The following is a 21,560-nucleotide window of genomic DNA, read 5'->3' on the forward strand; positions in this document are numbered from 1 at the left end:
ATAACTAAATATACATTCTCAAGATCCCGCAAGAAATACGCAGATTTCGCTCAGTACTTTCAATATTCTCAGTAGCCCATCATAAAACATAGAATTCCATTAAGGTAAAAGAACTCCTAGCTCCAGCAAACGGTCGATAGGACATCATAAGGAACATTTTGATAAATTCATGCAAAATCTTGATATCTTACGCAGTATAATCTAGCCTGAGCATCACTGATATAGAATGTTGGATCGTTTCTTAAAAAGTCCAACGTCATACAGAGTATCTATCGTATTCATTGAAGCGTGCATCGACCTTATTGAGGATGAAGTATAGTGTAAATCCTGTTCTTGCGAGTCATTTATTGCTCTAGGTATTGTGAAAGTTATGGATTATATATTGACACTTATGGAATATACTTGAAAACGAATCTACTTGAAATACGCAATTTATTTTATGAAATTCCATGGAAAGCTAAGAAGCAGGACTGTTATGATTCTACATACGCAATACATGTCATTGCACAATAAAAATAACAGTTACCTGAAATGGTGAGTTATATACTTTTTGTTCCTCTTATGACAATACTGCTTTGTTCAAACGAGCTGTTCCAAATCTAAAGAAAACATACTTATATTAACTGTATCACCTACCGGCATACTCAAGTGGGCTTGCAATACAGCGTGAATGCCTGAGTAAAGATGTTGGAACTCTAGTTGAGATACTCATAGAGATTAACGAGTTTGTGAAACGTTGCGAACATACGACTATCTAAAATTAAATAAGCGCGTAAGGTACTCCTAAAAGTTTAGTGATATTTGGGGGAATATCAGCGGAAATTGAGCTCAGAAAAGCGGTAAGCGTGAAGCTCGCTTTCTTTTCAAATGACTAAATAAAAAGACATAATAATATCTACAAAAAAAATAAATAATAATACATAGGAGAAGGTATCGACCGTGAAATAAATTTTAATGGCATTAGAAAATGTTGCCAAAAACGGATTCATTCATTTGGGAGGGGAGTGATTCAAAAATGGAGCATGCCAATAACGAAATCTTACTGTACAAGAATTTGTTCTTCCGATTTTGTGATTTTTTGTGTCGGTATATTCTATTACTCGATAACTCTACATTCAAACCTCAAGGAGTCGATATTGGAAGGAACCAGCGACTCATGGAAGTATCGAGTCATGGGACAAAAATGCTTCGGAAAGCTGTTTGAGGGGACCATCATAGCTACCATGAAATTTTGATTCTAGTATGGTTCCATGAGTCGATATCGAGTCATGGAACATCGACTTATGGAGGTTTCACTGTATAAATCAGTGGTCTCTTGAACATCGAGTTTTGGAGAGTCGTTTTTATGCGACATATCAAAATTTGAAGAATTTCATAAAATAAATTAGCTGAGGTAAACTTAGCAGTCTTGGATACTTGGTGGCCATATAATAGATTCTGGAGGCTCCAAGGATCTCGGTTATGTGACCAATTTGCAGGCTAACCATGTTCAATAAAGGTACATGGGATAGGCAAAATGATTGAGATAGGCAAAATTTCGCCTAGATTCAAATGCTTATAACCTTATGGAAAATTTATTAAATTGGATGCATCTGGAAGAAGTCGACCGCAAATTTGTTCGAGTTTCAGGAACTTGCTTGGCCAATGGCCATGTATATTGGCGACCGGACGCCGGAGATGTTCCCAGTTCCCCGATGTCATGTCCAAATGGCATTTTTCATGTGTCTTGATACTTTTGTGCAGTGTGAGGTTATACAGATGTTTACTATTTTCCTAGAAACTAGAACTAATGGGAAATTGAATGCCGGCGGACGAAATAATATTCGTTGGAAATCTTCCGATATATGACAATTTCCGTGAAACTGGTTACGGAAAATATAGCCAGTGATGTTTGTATTTCCAATCATATAAATATTATCCGGAGCTACCTATATACAAGTGGGCATCGAACTTTGAAATGATGTGTCCAGCAGTATATTTAGAACCATCAGATGCACTGATCATTCTATAGTGGGTTCCAGGTGTCCAGGGGAAGTGGCCGATAAGGAACATATCTGGAACAATATCAATATGGGCATCAAACTTCAAGGTTTTCAAAGCTGATGATTCCTGAACCATTTTCACTACCACCGGCTGCCACGACCATTGTATAGTTGACTCCAGGTGCCCGAGGGATGTGGTCAATTCAAAACATGTCCGAAAACACATCAATATGGGTATGAAACATCAAGATTTTCTAAGTTGATGCTTCTGGAAGTATTTACAAAGCAACTTATTTCTTTAACCATTGTATAGTATGTTCCGGGTGTCTTGGGGGAAGTGGCCAATTAGGAATTGGTCTGGAATCATATCAATATGGGTATCAAACTTCAAGATTTTTTAAGGTGAGCATTTCCAAAATCACAGCCTGCTAGACCACCTTATAGCAGGTTCCAAGAGCCCCAGAGGATGTGGCCATGTTCCGAATTGGAAATTTGTGTAGAAGCTTCTGTAATCTACTATAGAATGGTAATTATGGATTATAGTGGTCACATGGAACCTACTGTTTGTGGTAACTTTTTCCATCCTGCCCGTCGTTTGAATTCGGCTGATTCGCCATTTTGAACCGAAACACGTGTTTCGGTTCAAAATGGCGGATCAGCCGAATTCAAACGACGGGCAGGATGGAAAAAGTTACTACACTGTTCATGGTAGACGGTGATTCTAAAACTGCTTCCGGTAGCATGAATTTTAAAAATATTCAAGTTTGTTACCCATTTTGATATTATTCCGTGCATGGGTGGAATTGGCCACTTCTATCGGGGTACCTCGAACGTACTATACAGTGGCTATGGCAGCCAGTGGTTCTGGAAGTGTTTTCAGATGCATCACCTTCTAAAATATTGATACCTAATACTTGTATTTGGCCACATTCCTCGGGGCACATGAAACCTACTATATATTGATCATGACAGTTGATGGTTCTGGAATACCTTCGGAAGTTTGATGCTCATATTCCTAATTGACTACTTCCCCCAGGGAACCCGGAACCTACTATCGAGTAGTCAGTGCGTCTAAAAGTTCTGAATATACTGCTGGGAGCATCATCTTGAAGCTTGATGCTTACATGGATAAAGCTCCGGATAACATATACATGATTGGAAATACATGACTGACCATATTTTCCGGAACAAGTTTTACGGAAATGGTGATATTTCGGAAGATTTCCAACGAATCCGTATGCGTCCGCTGGCATTTAACTTTCTATAAGTTCTAGTTTCTAGGGAACTTCACACCACACAAAAATAACAACCGACATGAAAAATGTAATTTGGCAATGACCTTGGGGAACCGGGAACACCTCCGGCGTTCGTTGGCCAACATACATGGCCAAGCGAGTTCCAAACTTGCCAAATTCTGTAAATTTTGATAAGTCGCATAGCTCGATTGTACATAAACCGTTAACTGGCCAATTTACCGGAACCTTTGGAACCGGTTCTGTGACTACAGGGTGGCCATTTTGGCTTAAAACAGCTAGGATTACCTGTAGTGTATTTTACAAGAAAATCTGCAAATTTGGATGTGTCGCATGGCTAGATTGTACATAATCCATAAGCTGGCCAGCTTACCGGGGCCTCTGGAACCGATTCCGTGGCCACAAGGTGGTCATTTTGGCTCAGGATAGCTATTATTGCTTAAAGTTTTCTTTTCATGAAATTCTGCAAATTTTTATGTCACATGGCTGGGTTGTACATAATTCGAAAATTGGCCACTTCGCTGGGGCCTCTGCAACCGGTTCTGTGGCCACAACGTGGTCAATATGGCTTATGACAGCTAAGATTCCCTTAGATGTTTTTTATTCATAAAATTCTGCAAATTTTGATATGTCGCATGTTTAGGTTCTGCGGAAAGTGTAAATTGACCACATATCCGGATATCTCTGGTGTCTGTCTGGGGGCTCTGAGTCCTGTTCCGTGGCCACCAGACAGTTCTAGATGCTCCAAATGATTGATAGTAGCAATAATTTCAGTTCTGATAGGAAGCTTCTACATATGCATCCATTTGTAAACCAATACAGATAAACTTCACGACCCCTATCGTGAAAAGCAAGCCCTTACAAAAATGGCCAAACCTTGATCTGTTCGGCGTCGATTCTGAGCGGCCAAAACCGGTCAATCCTTGTGTCCGGCCCAGATTCGGAAAATTTATGAACTAACGATTATTTTGAGTATAAAAACATTGAAATTTGGTTGAAAAATGCCTGCGATATTACTGTGCCAAATCCGGGTCAATATGACCCGGAATGCCTTAAGTGTAACTTTTTTTGAATGCAACAGGAAGGTTAAAACTCATATTTTCTTAATAACTTCTAAATTTGAATTTTTACATTTTTAGAATGTTCTACAATGTTTAAGGTACTGTAAAAATACACATGTTTGCCGAAGACACTGAAGCGCTAGCTCTCCATTTTGAAGATTTAGGAACGATTTTCTGATTTTTTCACATCAAATTTAAGTGTGCATATCTTGTAAAGTTGCAAGTAGTAGCAGCTAATTTTAGCATCATGCTGTTCTTCAATCTATACCCTTTTAATATTTGTACGAATAATTGCGGGGTCACGCGGGGCTCATCGCAGTTTGTTTAATTGGAAATTGTATTTCCTATGAATAAATGTATGTTTTCTAAATTTTAATTATTGTTTTTTTCTATCTTTTATTTTTTTTTTTATGTTTTGTTATGATATTTAACTCTTGGACCATTTTAAACGGCAAATTTATAATGTTTACTGTTCAAGTTTCAATTTGACACGGCTATAGAGGAAAAGTTGTTGTTTCCGTGAAAATTATCGGATTTTTTCAAGTGTATCAGGCTTATTAATAGTTAAACACAGTTTTATTAATCCTTAAATACTCAATTTTGTCCCTATGCTAGATACCGTCTGTCACTTTTTGTAATTTTGCAAATCTAGGAAATCAATACATATACAGATATACGCTATAATAGATATCCAAGCAATGTCCTTGATAGGTATCAAAACAAATTTGTATCTTTCTATGTTTTAATGTTCTTAGGAGTGCAATTCAATTTTTTTTATTACTAAGATTGTAGTTTTTTTAATCAGTTGATCAGTTGATTTTATTCTTATAGCGGTATTTAGCTCTTTGATACACTTATAAAAATGTTGTCAGATACATGAAAAAATAAATATTACTTTAAAAAATATAACTGTTCAAATTTTGACAAAAACTGTAAAACATAACATTTTCTCATCGTTTAAAATGAGCAAACATTAAAAATTCCAAACAATACTTAAAAACTATACCACATACAATACAATTTCCAATTAAACAAACTGCGATGAGCCCCGCGTGACCCCGCAATTATTCGTACAAATATTAAAAGGGTATAGATTGAAGAACAGCATGATGCTAAAATTAGCTGCTACTACTTGCAACTTTACAAGATATGCACACTTAAATTTGATGTGAAAAAATCAGAAAATCGTTCGTAAATCTTCAAAATGGAGAGCTAGCACTTTAGTGTCTTCGGCAGAAATATGTATTTTTACAGCACCTTAAACATTGTAGAACATTCTAAAAATGTAAAAATTCAAATTTAGAAGTTATTAAGAAAATATGAGTTTTAAGGGGGTACCCATCATTTTTACCCCCTAACTTCGTCAGTGAAGGAGATAGAGCTTTCCTGTCTTCGACAAACTTTCATGAAATGATGTCGCCTACAATACTTCCTTTGACAGTTTTCAATTTTGACAATAATTAAAAAAGTTAATTTTTTTTCTCAGTGTATATCACTTCAAGTGAATTTTTTTTCAGTGTCTAAATTAAGTACTCAACAAATGATGAAACTTTGTAGAACATGTCGAAACGCTAAACCCAATAGTTTCAGCACAAACACACATGTCCCACTTTTTTTGATTTCGTCCCACTGTGAGCCGGCTCGAATCGGATGGTTGAACGTGTCGAGATAAACCGACTTTGTATTGCATGAAAGTTAACATCATACTTGCATGCTTTACACTCTAAGAACATTGCGCATTGACTGCGCAAAATTGATCAAAGACCTGAATTAAATTATGTTGATTTTACAATGGATGAATCAAACTAACATATGCTTGGTATGCATTTGATTGTTATCAATGTGATTTTAATTATTAAAATCTCTCATGTTATAATGTCGATATCCTAAGTTGGTGCAAATAGATCTGGATGGATGGACACTAGATCTATTCCGAACAAAAACATTCTGTTAGGAAACTTCTTAGAGTGCACAAATCTTTCGGAAAGAGAAAAAGTGTTCAATTCATTCCATTGAACGGGTTGTTTCCACACACACACATGTTGCTTTTGAGCGTGTTTAAGCTGTGAATGTATGTGGGACCTCAGTTTTATGGGATTTGGTTCAACAGTTGCAGTTGAACAGGTTGAATGCACATTAGCATTTTTCGACGGCATGTCTCTCCACCTTTTGCGCTGCTGTCTTTAGTGAAGTACCACGCTCGCGCTGTAGGTATCAAGCGAGCGTTTTCCATGGTGCGAGAACTCAGCACACTACGCGATCGTTCTTGGCGCCTTGGGACAATTGATATGCTACTTTCTATGTAGTGCGTATGAACCCACACTATATTGAAAACCCTCAAGCTATTCTAAGATTTGATGAATTTGATTTGTTTTTTTTTCTTAAATTAATTGTACGCTTTTGATTCAAATGGTCTACCTGTTCGATGAACAGGTTGAACAGGCTGCCCAGACGCCTCTGTTAATATTACAAACAATTTTGCAAATTCCATAACAGCGCTGTTGTATTTCATAAAACACTGAGGTGGTTATGGCGCGACAAATTTCACAATAGCTGGAAGGTTAACAACTTTTTCTTGTGAAAATCGAGACTGTGTAGGGAGCACCCTTCTAAATCTTATATTTTCGTAGACTAAGACTTCGAATACTTAAGTAGTAGAGATCTGGGATCACTAGAAGGAAGAAGAAGATCTTGGATTATTTAAGGTGAAGATGATTTGGAATCATACATCTAATTTACAAAAGCACAGGGAAAACCACGGTTAGTCACTAGCTGTACGGGATTAAATTTTCAGCACGAAGTACTGTCTAGTTCTCTAGATAGTTCTACTATTAGACATAACTCTCTGCTTGAAAAGAATTAGTCAAGTGTTGACGAATTGGTATCTACTTTTTACATTTTAATGTAGCTTTACAGACTTTGCGTAATAGAAGTCTCCTGTCAACAAACTTGGAACTTCATATTGAATTGGTTAACCAAATTTCATGGATACTCTCCCTCATTGGATGGTGCCATTGATACTACAATGTCCTACATCATGGACACTTTTGTGAAAGCCTGTATTCTGCGATCTCTCAAGACTACTAACTAGTAGGAGTTGAAACACATGTTCGCATCGTACCTTTGTGCTGTGCGTACACGAATTGTCTCTGCTTTTGGAAGTTTTTAAACACTACCTAAACGGGGTGTCCACTCAATTAACAAAATAAAATTCCCTGATTTTCCCTGACCTTCTGAGCCGTGTTCCAGAAAAATTCCAGACCACTGAATTGGTTAATTTGAACCGAAATAAATTCGATTTGTACAAGAAGATACATATCCGACGAATGTCATCGTCGGATATGTATCTTCTTGTACAAATCGAATTTAGAGTGTGTATTCTAGTTGGTATAGTAAAACTGAGCAATTGATTACCTATTTACTTTTCGAACTTGAAAATCCGTATGAACATAGATGTAATCGGTTACTGAACTATCTCAGATGTAATTTCACAAATTACAAAAATAACCGACAATTTTGGACACCTTCCTGATAATAACTTTTTATATAAGACGCAACACTATTACGATCATCCACCATGCTAGAGCAACGTTGGGTACGTAGGAAGGAGTCGATGGAACGATTGGTTCGACGAGGAATGTAGGCAGATCCTGGAGGAGAAGAATGCAGCGCGGGCGGTCATGCTGCAGCAAGGGACCCGACGAAACCTGGAACGCTATAGACGGAAACGGCAACAGCAGACCCGTTCGGAGGAGACGCAGTGCGAGGAGATGGAACAGCTGTGCCGGTCTCAAGAAACGCGTAAGTTCTATCAGAAGCTCAACGCATCCCGCAACGGCTTCGTGCCGCGAGCCGAGATGTACAGGGATAAGGATGGGAGCATTTTGACGGACGAGCGTAAGGTGACCGAAAGATGGAAGCAGCACTTCGACGAACACCTGAATGGCGCTGATGGCACAGGCAATGAAGGTCGGGACAACGGATGGAAATCAACCAGCCCCCACTTTGAGGGAGGTTAAAGATGACATTCACCAGCTCAAGAACAATAAAGCTGCTGGCAGGTATGCTATCGGAGCAGAACTCATGAAGATGGGCCCGGAGAGGCTGGTCTTTTGTCTACACCGGCAGATAGGCACGATCTAGGAAACAAAACAGCTACCGGAGGAGTGGAAGGAAGTGGTAGTATGCCCCATCTACAAGAAAGGCCACAAACTAGATTATGAGAACTTCCGAGCGATCACCATTTTAAATGCGGCCTACAAAGTATTATCTCAGATCATCTTCCGTCGTCTGTCACCTGTTGGAAACGAGTTCGTCGAAAGTTTTCAAGACGGCTTCGTTGACGGCCGATCGACAACGGACCAGATCTTCACTGTACGGCAAATCCTCAAAAAATGTCGTGAATACCAGGTAAACATGTGACATCACTTATATCGTACTATATACCAGGACCCTAGATCATTTTTTACACAATTGGGTCCTAAAATGTTTAATGAAATCTTGTTTTTATTTACTAACACGAAAAAGGATGGTGCTGCAACTACTTTAGCAGTTTTTCCCGCTCAAATAACGGCTATATCATGTTTACGCTTTAATTTAAAAATTTGGTCCATAAAAATGAACCTTGACACTTGTGATCATGTTTGACGTTTGCTTAGTCGACAAAAACACCACAGGGGTTTTAGTTTTAACACTGGGGTTGTTCCCATCTGACATTTCGGAAGGGACACGGACAACAAAATAGACCAAAAATTTGAGTTTAAGCCAAAGGGTGTGACAAAATCTAGAAAACATTGAAAAATGTTTTTTTAGACTTAAACTAACGGAAAATGTTCGAAAATTGTGTTTTTGGCCCAAACTCAAGCGTTTGGCACTAAACTTGGGACAGGGCTTTACGACCCTATTTTTTTCGAGATGGATAGGAATGACGTCGTAAAGTAGCTGTCAATCCGGAATATATCACCTTCTCAATATAGTACACCGTGAGTTTCTATTGTTCTTGATAATTTTGACTAGAGATATCATTTTGGTGATCTGAATGATTTAGTTGAGTCATTGTACTTGGGGCATGGACGAATGAAACTAAACGGACAAGGCATGATTAGTGCTAACTGGTAGGGATTGCTAGGTTTTGTCGAAAAAATAAATTAACGACTTCTGAGAAGCTTAAAGGAAGGTTGCCAAAAGCATCATTTATAGCCAATAGAGGATTGGAACAGATCCTAAAGCTATCCACTCTTTGTTAGACTTAGTCCCTGAACGCATTAGGATTCATACAACGGCTATGGGTTAGATCGCCCATATCTTGTTTCAACCACTTTGAGGATCCATAGACTGATTGAACACATTTCACGACTGTCGATCCCAACTTTCACGATAAATATGATAGACTAAATGGAGAAATTGAAATCATTATTGTACCAGCGGCTCGTGAAGTTACCGCACTTGCTGTCAATGAAGAGCATCTTCTTTTCTCAAGAACTGCTGTGGTGCATTTGTTCTAATCGGAGATTGCTCACTGCGCGTTATTTCCGCGAATTTTGAAATTTCCCCGCAATAATCAAGTGCTTGCTGTTGAAATGCTCCATCCCGTATCTTTGCTGCAGTTTCAAAGTCAGAAATCTAAAAAGTTGGCATTTTGGCAATTTTCAACGAAGTGTCTTTGTTTTGAATTCAATGGACTCGTAAAAATGTTCAAATTTACGAGGACTTTTGGAATTTTTGGAAATGCCCACCGGTAGGCAGTTTTTCCGGTCACTTTTTCAGGTCGGGCTTTTACCTTTTTCTTCAAGTGGTGCTATCCTAAACTAATAACGTGTTTTAAACAATGAAAATCGATTGAACAAAGCTAGTTTACATAACATTCATAATTACAAAGATAATAAAATTGTATGCTGATTATTGACGCGCGCAAAAATTTTGATACTATTTTATAAAGGGTACATGATGGCTTCGGCACCCTGAGGGTATTTTCGGCAGCACTAACTTATCGTCCTTGTTGAAACTTATCTACGGAACAAGAGTTACCTTCAATGTACTCAATATATTCCTTGAACTATAATCTTCCATGTAAACCTCATCTTTCACAAAAATATGATATAACATGGGTTTTATCATTGAATGAAATAAATGCTGACGAAATTATCGTCATTCGTGAGCTGCCGAATAAAACAATACAAGAACAGCTTAAGAAAAACTCACCACTTTGAAAGGTCCAATTCTCCGCTCCAATACCAATTTGTCACAAAAGCTACGCACCGATCACTCATGCACTATTAAACTTTTGATTTGTCTATAAAGCACTCGAAAATACTGAATTTTTATGCTTTAAATCACAAATTAAAATTAATGCACTTTGCTTTCCTCGGCAATCACTTTTTATTAAGGGAATAGGTTGCCAGAAAATCATAATCAATTGCGGTGTATTTTTCAATCACAATTTAAATTCATTGAAAAAATCAAACACAACTAATTAATGCATTGGAATTAGGCAACAAAGCATGCATTGGTAATAATTGAGCCTTTCAATACTTTCCTTATGTAAAGATTGTAGCGCATAAACTTCAATATACTGAGAAACATATAAAATATACGTCTTTCGATAGGTAAACTATTTTGGCAACACTCCTGTTGTTCTACAGGCAACAGGCCTTTCCATTTGACGTTTAAAATCAGCTGATCTCGAAGCACTTTGACAGTTCTTCTATGGAAATGACAGGCCCGTGTTAGCACCGGTCCTCCACCGATGTAAACAAATGCATAGAGCTTAGTGACATTTGAACACACGTAGACTAGCATATGCTCGTCATACACAGTTTGTTTTTGTTTTCCTTGCACACGCATTCCAGACTCATCAAAATGCATATGGAAATATTACCCAATTTGAAAAATTTACACCCGGATTCTGGGTGTTTTTCGAGACAGAGTGCATATTGTTTTCCTCTAAGGTTCACAACTACATCTACACTAGGGCACCCATACCATTGGGCGTGATAACCACTATAGACGGACCTGGGGACGGACCTGGTGTAGTGGTTAGAACACTCGCCTCTCACGCCGAGGACCTGGGATCGAATCCCATCCCCGACATAGTCACTTATGACGTAAAAAGTTATAGTGACGACTTCCTTCGGAAGGGCTAAAAATCTCGTTAATAAAGTCAAACCAACCAAACCAACTATAGACGGACCGGTGAAATGAAAAGGCCTATCAGAGGATGATGTTTTTGTGTCAAGTCATACGTGCAATGATTTGCAAAGGGCCTATTCTGATTTTCTCATACACTGGGAATAATATAAACGTAAAAATAAATGTAAAAATAGAGTAAAAATAAATGTAGAATTTTCAATTTCGCGTTACCTTTTAGCAATTTGCGCATAGACACTAGGGTGCGGCTTATTTTCCAAAAGTTCTCAAAACCAAAAATTCGTGTGCTCTTATGAATTCAAATCATATTAGAAGATAAACCGCAAAGTTTGAGCCAAACATATTAAGATTTATATATTTATTTATTCACCGTCTTTGACTACAGGTCACACAGACTGAAATTTTAATATTATGTACTTTACTTAAATTCTATCTCTTATCCTATTAACAATTTAGGGGTGGCGCATGCGTCTTGAAGGTGAATCCTGCACTCAAGTTATAAAAAATGGCCTTCAGTGAAGTCACCATAACTTCGGTTATTTCTCACCAATTTCAAAACTTTTAGCATCATTATTCAAAATTAAATTTATGAAAACTTAGTAGAACATCAAATTTGTCTTAAATCGAAACAAATCTTTATTAAAAGTAGTTTTCTCGATTTTTTTTCATTTTACTGGATAATTCATATATGTTTGACCATAACTTCATAAATACACAACCTATTTCAAATATTTGTACAGTCGAAGCTTGTTATAACGACATGGCAAGGGAGCGTCGTAATAGAGAAATGTCGTTTTAAAGAATAGTGATAATATTCAAATCTTTTTCAAGGGACCGAAAAATGTCGCTATAGAGAGCTTTTGTCGCTATTAAAGTGGTCGTTATAACGAGCTTCGGCTGTACATGTTTTTGAAGCAAAAAATATTTGTTTCCATACTGTTCATACAACATATGTTTCAAAGAAATGGTTTTGGCTTTTTTTGCCAAAAATTATATTTTTCTTATAAAGCTTGTGTTTATAAAGCATTTTGTTTTAATTACGAGTTGAATAGTGCATATATTTTTTTAACATGAGCAGAAATATTACTGTATCAAAATTATTTAAAAATTGTTGACAAGTCTTTTTCGAAGGTTTATCATATAAGTAAAACTAGTTTCAGCTTCAAAAATATTGTTCAACTGACAAAAATTTATAAAAAAAACTGACGTTTTTCGTTAAGAAATCATGATTTTGTGCAGTTTTTGTTGAATAACTTGGTCAAATAATTTTTTTTAGTTTAATGTGTCGAATGAAAAGTATGAAATTAGTTAAGTAAGCTTCTAAACCATACAAAAAGATTTGGAATCGGTTGAGTATTTATGAAGTTATGGTCAAACAAAGATATTATTTTAGTAAAATGAGGAAACATTTGGAGTAAACTACTTTTAATTGAAACTAGTTTTGATTTCACACAAGTTTTATATTCTACAAAGTTTTCATAAATTTAGTTTTTAAGATAATGGTGCTGAAAGTTTCAAAATTGGTTAGAAATTGCCGAAGTTATGGTGACTTCACTGAAGGCCATTTTTTATAATTTGAAAATTTACCTTCAAGACGCTTGCCCCCTCTAAATCTCAATATTTTTGGCTCAAACTTTGAGGTTTCTCTTCTAATATGATTCGAATTCATAAGAGTACAAGAATTTTTGGTTTTGAGAGGTTTTGAAAAATAAGCCGCACCCTAATAAACAGTAGTGTGAGTAGCGAATAGGGGCATCCATGTAACCCATTCAAACGCAACTCTGAAATTCAAGTAATCCGATAATCGTGTTCCGAGGATTTTTCTTGCAGAGCACAATATTATGAATCAATTAACCATGACGTAACGCTGCAACTTCTAGGCTGGATTCGCACTTGCTGCAAGACCAACATGGCAATTTTTACAGCCGAAATGCTGCTATAGTGAGATTGAATACAAAAAATATTCGATAAAATAAATGAAAACGAAATTAGGCAGCGTCCATTTATGACATAACGTTAAAATGTACAATTTTCGACCATTCCCCCCTTCGCAACGGTCTTTGCATGAAAAAAATAAATTTTGTGTTTGAGCCGCAACGTTTGAGCCTACTCCCCATACCCCTAGAGCGTTACGTAATTTGTGGACGGTGCCTTAGTCTGCATAAATTTAGTGGCGTTGTGTATTCAATTTGACTTTCTGTTATTCTATTTATAACTGCAATTCTGTTCTCAGTGTAGTCTGTATTTTTCTGCATTGGCCCTTTCAACGAGTAGAACATAATGAGTGACATTTAATATCAGGATTTGTCAACAAATACGAAATGTTACCAATACATAAACTAGTTTAATAGTAATTGCATTGCCGATAAAAGAACAAGTGCCTCGTGACTTTGGTAAGGAAAAATAGAAGATTAAGAGAATAAAATAGTGTTTTGTGTATAATAATTAACAAATGAAGAGTGCTCAAGTGTAGTTAAGGTGTTTGCTGCTATTTGTTGTGCTCTATTGTTGCGTAAAATTTCCCTCTTAAAAGTTCAGCTGCTTAGGCTGCCGACAATACGTAAGTTCCCCTACTATTCATTCTGCATACGATTTCTCTCTCCATATCTCGATGTGTTCTTGTTGATTTTTTGTTCCCAATTTTCTCTCCAAATTTCGATATGAACATGATCTAAGGTTGCTAGACCAGACTTTAGCGGTTCAGAACAATTTGGTAGACTACACCTGGTACCTTCAGGAATGTTTACAATGACGAACTTGTAACATTTCGCATTTTCGAAAAATAAGGAACGGTTTACTCCTCAGCGAAATTTTCAGAGATTTCTCGCGATGCATTTTTAATTGTGTGTCAAGCTAAGTATGCTGTTCCGCACAATAAATGTTTAAATTTCTGCGGAAGAAATTTGAAATGACATTTTTTTTCAACTGCGTACTGTGATCAAAGAAAAATGTTTTTCTTGACCATTCTTGTAAGAAATTTCCCACGGATCGAGATAGGCGATTACTTTTCTGTTGAAGTACATACTTCCTATTAGGTGGCATCATAAACTACATGAGATTTTTCTCATATCTTCTTGTTTTTGCACAAATTAATAGGACAATGATGAAGTTAAATTATGGCTTTTTTTTTTCAATGAATCCTCCGAAATTGTCTTTATGATTTTTAAGATATAGGGAGCCGGATCCTATTCTTGGCACTTTTGATTCACTTCTGCAGTTGGGTTTTTTGAAAGCTACAGAACTCATATTTGGTCACAATATGCGTCGTACTGAAGCGCTTCTTATTGCAAAGTTTCAGACAATTCGGCCGAGAAAAACCCCCCATGCCAAAGTGAATCATAAAAGTGCCCAAGTGGACATTTTTTCGGTATTTTTTTTTTTTTTTTTTTTTTGGAGAAATTATTGGTAGAATTGATGTAGAACTTTTGGAACAGTTCTCAGAGCTGTTCCAAAAAATATCCTTGAGAACTCGCTGAACAAATTCGAACTAATTAATGAAATAATCCCTTTAATAATTCTTGAGGAAAATCCTGGGGAATACGTGAAGATATCTCGGAAAACGATTTTTTCGAAGCAACCTTGGAATTATTTTCCTGTGCAGCAGTTTCATTCAAGAATCCAAGGATTTCCCCAGAAGTTCAATGCTTAAGGTGAAACATCTCAGAATACAAAGATGGCCGGCACAATGGCCAACTTGTGCCCCTACTCACGATTTCAAAGGCACAAAACTGGAGAAATAGTTGGTAAACGTTTCTGATCTTCTTATTTTATGCTTTCTGCTAGTGCACAAAGCCAAAATAAAAAATGCATGGTTGTTGGATGCTTTCTTTGCGAGATTTGTGCCTTTGAAGTTTTAGTGCAATCTTAGAAGTTGATTCAAAACTGTTTCACCTTAATGTTGTTGACAATTTGAAATTTGTTAGTAAAGACACGTCTGATTATGAACAGGTTTGAACAAGGAATGATTTATTGGGGTATTATAAATTCATGGCTTACTTCAACTCAACATCCCCCCTTAAGCTATAATTTATTAACTCCTAACAATGCCCTTGCTTCCAATAACTTAGGGGCTGGTACCGCTTTGGTGAGGATATCTGCCAGTTGATCATTCGAAGCGACATGTTTCAATCGTATGGTCTTCTTTTCTATCTGCTCTCGAACAAAGTGATGCCTTATATCAATATGCTTGCTTCTTGGGGAATATCCCATCTCCTTTTCTGCTAGACTGATGGCACTTTTATTGTCAAAGTTAATTAGGAGTGGTGATGAGATTCCTTCAAGTTCAGCAATAAAGCCTCGCCTCCAAAGCGCTTCTTGAGTCACGGCCGATAGTGCCATATATTCAGCTTCAGTAGTGGAAAGCGCAACAGTGGGTTGTTTACGCGAACTCCAAGCCACTGCTCCACCATTTTTCAGGAACACATATCCACTAGTAGAGCGCCTCGTATCCACATCATTTCCCCAGTCAGCATCGGTGTAAGCTTGAAATTGATCGGCAGTATTCTTCGAATAAGTGAGCTTCCATGTTTTTGTACCTTCTAGATACCTCAAGATACGTTTCGCAGCGATCCAGTGAGCCTCTCCGGGGTCTTCACAAAAACTACTCACCAGGTTTACAGCATGGCAAATATCTGGTCTTGAACACTGAGCCAGGAACTGCAAGCTTCCGACTAACTGCCGAAAAGGAATGTTCTTCATTTTATCCCGTTCAGCTTCGTATTAGGTTTCATTTGACTTGTTAACTTCTGATTGGGATCCAAGGGAGTTTGTACGGAATTGCATCCAGTCATTTTGAATTTTTCCAGCAACTCGTTTACATAACGTTCTTGATCGATAGCGATAAATCCTTCTCCTCTGGTAATCTTGATTCCCAGGACTTGCTTAGCCTTTCCTAAGTCCTTCATTCGGAATTTTTTTGCAAGGTCTCGTTTCACAGCTTCGATCATTTGGTAGTTGGTTGAAAAAATCAAAAAAATCATCAACGTATATTGTCACGATTAGAACTTGATCTCCTTCAATGTAGTAATAAACGCAGGTATCAAATTTCGATCGCTTCAGGCCCATTCGTTTTAATTCGCTGTCCAACTTGAGATTCCAAACGCGGCTGGCCTGTTTCAATCCCTATAGCGCCTTTCTCAACATACACACTCGGTTTGTCCCATCTTCGAAACCTTCAGGCTGTTGCATGCGAATTTCTTCGTCTCCTAAATCACCTTGTAAGAACGCAGTAACTGCGTCCATTTGATGAACTTCCATGTCCAACTCTACAGCCTTGGCCATCAGATACCGAATTGTTGAATATCGGACTACAGGTGAATACGTCTCGGTATAATCTACGCCTTCGATTTGAGAACAGCCTTTAATAACCAGTCTCGCCTTGAAACGTTCGATCGATCCTTCCGAATTGGTCTTGATTTTGTATACCCATTTATTTCGTAATGCTTTTCGCCCAGCTGGTAGTTGCGTCATAATCCACGTACGATTTTGCATCAGCGCTTCATACTCGACGTTCATTGCATCAATCCATTGCTCCCTGCAACATTGTTCCACCGCTTCACGGTACGTGTTAGGTTCTTGCAAAACATCAGTAGCCTTCTGCGTGTCGTTAAAACGTTGACCAACCTGTCCAGCTGCCTGGCGACAGCTTCGCTCATCAGAACTGTCCTGTGAAATGGCAAGTTTCTGAGGAAAGGCACTGTAGGTTACCTCATAATCAAAATACTTGCCTGGGTGTTGGCGCTCCCTCGCGCTGCGCCTTAGCACACTTCCTATCGGTGGCACTGAAATTTGCGGAGGGAGCGCAGTGATGCTAGACGGCTCCACAACGGTTGCATCGAGCTCATCAACGGTCGATTCGTAGCCGTCCATGCTTTCTTCGTCGCTTTCATCATTTTCATCAACTGCTGGTGTTACATTCGGATTTGAGTCTTCTGCACATTCAGTTAAGAACTACTTTACTTATTTGGCTTTACATCAATTATCTTGATAAAGCCTCGCCAACAATAATTCGCCAATTCACTCGGTTCATGGCCGCTTCTCTCCATCCTCGACTGTGACCCACGCTCTCCAGGTACTGGTGCACCTGGTCAATCCACCTAGCTCGCTGCGCCCCACGCCTTCTTGTTCCGACCGGATTCGTAGCGAACACCATTTTTACAGGGTTGTTGTCCGGCATTCTTGCAACATGCCCTGCCCAGCGTATCCTTCCAGCTTTAGCTACCTTCACGATACTGGGTTCGCCGTAGAGTTGAGCGAGCTCGTGGTTCATCCTTCGCCGCCACACGCCGTTCTCCTGTACGCCGCCGAAGATCGTCCTTAGCACTCGGCGTTCGAAAACCCCAAGAGCTTGCAAGTCCTCCTCGAGCATAGTCCACGCCTCATGCCCATAGAGGACTACCGATCTTATGAGCGTTTTGTACATCGTGCATTTGGTGCGGGGTGAATCTTTCTTGACCGCAGTTTCTTCTGGAGCCCATAGTAGGCACGACTTCCGCTGATGATGCGCCTTCGTATTTCCCGACTAACATTGTTGTCAGCCGTCAACAAGGATCCGAGGTAGACGAACTCGTCCACCACCTCGAAGGTATCTTCGTCTATCGTAACACGGCTTCCTAGGCGGGTCCTGTCGCGCTCAGTTCCGCCAACCAGCATGTACTTTGTTTTCGACGCATTCACCATTAGCCCGACTCTTGTTGCTTCGCGTTTTAGGCGGGTGAACAAATCTGCCACCGTTTCAAATTTTCTCCCAATAATATCCATGTCTCGTGAAAATCGTGCCTCGACTGTTAAGTCCGGCTCTCCGCATGACACCTTCAAGCGCAATATTGAACAACAGGCACGAAAGTCCGTCGCCCTGTCGTAGTCCCCGCCGAGACTCGAACGAACTGGAGTGTTCGCCCGAGATCTTCACGCAGTTTTGCACACCGTCCATCGTTGCTCTGATCAATCTTGTGAGCTTCCCGGAAAGCTGTTCTCGTCCATGATTTTCCATAGCTCTACGCGGTCGATACTATCGTATGCCGCCTTGAAATCGATGAACAAATGGTGCGTAGGGACCTGGTACTCGCGTGAACAAACACGCTTGAGATTTTCTATCCCATTTCTGTCGCTTATTTTTCGGTACATGTGCCATTGCTTTCGCGTCGAATGTCCTCAGGTGTGATATATCTGGTTTGACTTGAGTGAACTTCTCCTCCGGAGTAACAATAGCTTCTTTGGTAGGCGATCTATTTATAAGGTAAACTGCAGTACCAACAGCTTCCGCCCAGAACCGCTTGGTTAATCCAGCATCAAATAATAAAGCCCTAGCTCGCTCCACAATCGATCGGTTCATCCTCTCTGCTAAACCATTTTGTTCGGGATTATATGGAACTGTTGTCTCGTGTAAAATGCCGTTTTCTCGAATGTAACGTTCAAAATTGCTTCCAACATACTCCTTTCCATTATCGGTCCTCAATCGCTTCAATTTCTTACCAGTTTGTGTCTCAACGTATGCTTTGAAATCTTGGAAAGCAGCCAGTACTTCTTTCTTCGACTTCAAAAAATATATAAACGTCTTCCGACTCGCATCGTCAATAAACGTAAGAAAGTATCTGCTTCCTCCAATCGAAATCGTTTCCATAGGACCACAAAGATCGGAGTGGACCAACTCCAAAACTTCCGTCGCTCTTCTTCCTTTAGATTTGAATGGTAAACGTTGGTGTTTTGCTTGGATACACGGAACGCATTGAGTATTGGATGGTTGGACATTTTCGAAATCCAAGCCAGTAATCATGCTTCTTAATCGCTTCATATTACTCAACTAGGGTTGTCATGTCTATTACGGCTTAACCAGCCGACGGTGTTTTGAAAAAACCTGAAGGTCGTAGACACAAAAGTCAATTTGGACAAATTGAGATGTAAGATTGTGAAAAATAATAGAATCGTTCTGGTGGGCTTCGATCCCACGACTCCCAATACGCTAGACTGGGCGCGTTAACCAACTACGCCACAGAACGGGTAACGATTCTGCAGCGCAATCGGCCAACCTGAAACCAAAGTCCGTCACGACCCCATTTTCTCCTTCACAACCCTACACCTCCTTCGGCTCTCTGAGATGCCCAATTCGACTCTTAGGCACGCTTAGGAGAGTCGAATTGGGCATCTCAGAGAGCCGAAGGAGGTGTAGGGTTGTGAAGGAGAAAATGGGGTCGTGACGGACTTTGGTTTCAGGTTGGCCGATTGCGCTGCAGAATCGTTACCCGTTCTGTGGCGTAGTTGGTTAACGCGCCCAGTCTAGCGTATTGGGAGTCGTGGGATCGAAGCCCACCAGAACGATTCTATTATTTTTCACAATCTTACATCTCAATTTGTCCAAATTGACTTTTGTGTCTACGACCTTCAGGTTTTTTCGCTTCATATTGTTGAAATTCATATGACCAAGTCGCCTGTGCCATAACTGCATCTCTCGTCTGTCACTCGCCACGCATGCTGCTGCCTGATTCACCGTCTCCAACTTGTAAAGTCCCTTTGTCTGAGATCCCGTTGCAACCAACTCGTTCGTCTGAGCCTTGAAGACCTTGCAAGCACTATCCGTAAAGACAACCTTATGTCCCTTCTTGCATATCTAGCTCACCGACAGCAGATTGATGGCCAAATCTGGAACACATAAAACATCTGATAGTGAAACTTCATACGAACCAGGCTGTACTGCAGCTTTTAGGAGAACGTTTCCAACTGCAACCACCGGAACTTCTGCGTTATTGGCAACGTTGATAGCTTGTGAGGTTGTAAAATCCAGTCGGCGGAACGGAATGGCCACAGCTTGAAGGCCACCGTCAGCACTCACCTGCTACAGCTGCTACAAATACTATTTGTAGGATTTTACCAGCCAAACTCAAATGAAATGCTTCAAAGTAATTTTAACTAATTTTATTTTACATTTAGGATTAGAACTAATTTAACATTAAGTTTTCTAATTTTAACTAGTTTGATAAGTTTTTCTTCTCGCACGTCTTGATCGCTTGAATTTTTCGTTCAGTCTCTTTTTTTTTCAGCCGCAGCTTACTTAGATTTGTTATCCGGTTGCTATGGCGCCAACGATATCCGAGCAACATAATCAGTTGCTACCAGTGTTGGCAACAGAGGTGCTTCTGGCATCGATGAGTTTACTTCGTTCTCGACACATATCGACAGTAGCACCGGAATCAAATATCCATTGTTCTTGGTTCTTCATCTGTTTCACATTGGCACTAAATGCGGCGATTTTCGAGCTCTTCCTATGATGCGGTCCAGCACTAGAATCTTCATTCTTGCCTTTCTGAGGACAGTCCGAAGCAAAATGTCCAATCCGTTTGCATTTGAAGCACTTGACGCTTGATTTGTCCTTCTTGGGCGGCTTCTTCTGAAAATTACTTACGAAAGCACCATCCGATCCACATGACTTGGGAACGCTCGTGATTTTAACATTTTGCAGAATTTTTGATTTGACTGCAACCGCTGTTATCTTGGTACCCGAAGCTTCTATACCCATAATCATCGGCTCGTAGTTTTCTGGTAATCCCATCAGGAGCAAACTTGCTAGCCACGTATCATCCACCTTGAAGCCTACCTCGGCCAATTTGTGGCTTGTCGACATAATTTCATTTACATATTCTTCAACCGTTTTGCATTCCGCCAACCGAATACTCGTGAGCTTCCGCAGCAGACCCATACGGCGAGTTATCCCGCTGTCCTGTCAAAACGCGCTTTTGAGATTCTCCCATGCTTCATGTGCAGTTTTGGCTTCTTGGACTAGACTATAGTTGATCGGTTCGATACTTAAACAAATTGTAGCTAGAGCTCGCAAAGAGGCTTCTTCATCAACCACAGCATCATCCGCAACATCCACAACATTCCAGGTTCCTTCCCGTATGAGTACCATCTTCATTCCGAACGCACAGGAACTGTAGTTCTTCTCTCGTCCTCGAAGTCTCTCCGTAATGGGCAAGGAAACACTGCTTGTGAATCGCTGGGTTGTTGTGGGTCTTTCAACATGAGATCCATCCGGTAATCCAGAGCCAGCTTTTCTGGGATTCAGCATAGTAAACACTTCGTTTGAAAAAAATTTGCTTTGTTCAATAATTAGCAACCGTAGCTAT

General features: G+C 39.4%; 1 protein-coding gene across 1 annotated transcript in view; it reads right to left on the minus strand.

The window, feature by feature from the left end:
* Positions 1-21,560, minus strand: part of LOC5567377 (myotubularin-related protein 13) — a 92,021-nt gene that overhangs the window by 68,697 nt on the left and 1,764 nt on the right. The gene's annotated exons all lie outside the window — the stretch shown is intronic.

This window comes from Aedes aegypti, chromosome 3, assembly GCF_002204515.2.
Source record: "Aedes aegypti strain LVP_AGWG chromosome 3, AaegL5.0 Primary Assembly, whole genome shotgun sequence".
Classification (NCBI taxonomy): Eukaryota; Metazoa; Arthropoda; class Insecta; order Diptera; family Culicidae; genus Aedes; species Aedes aegypti.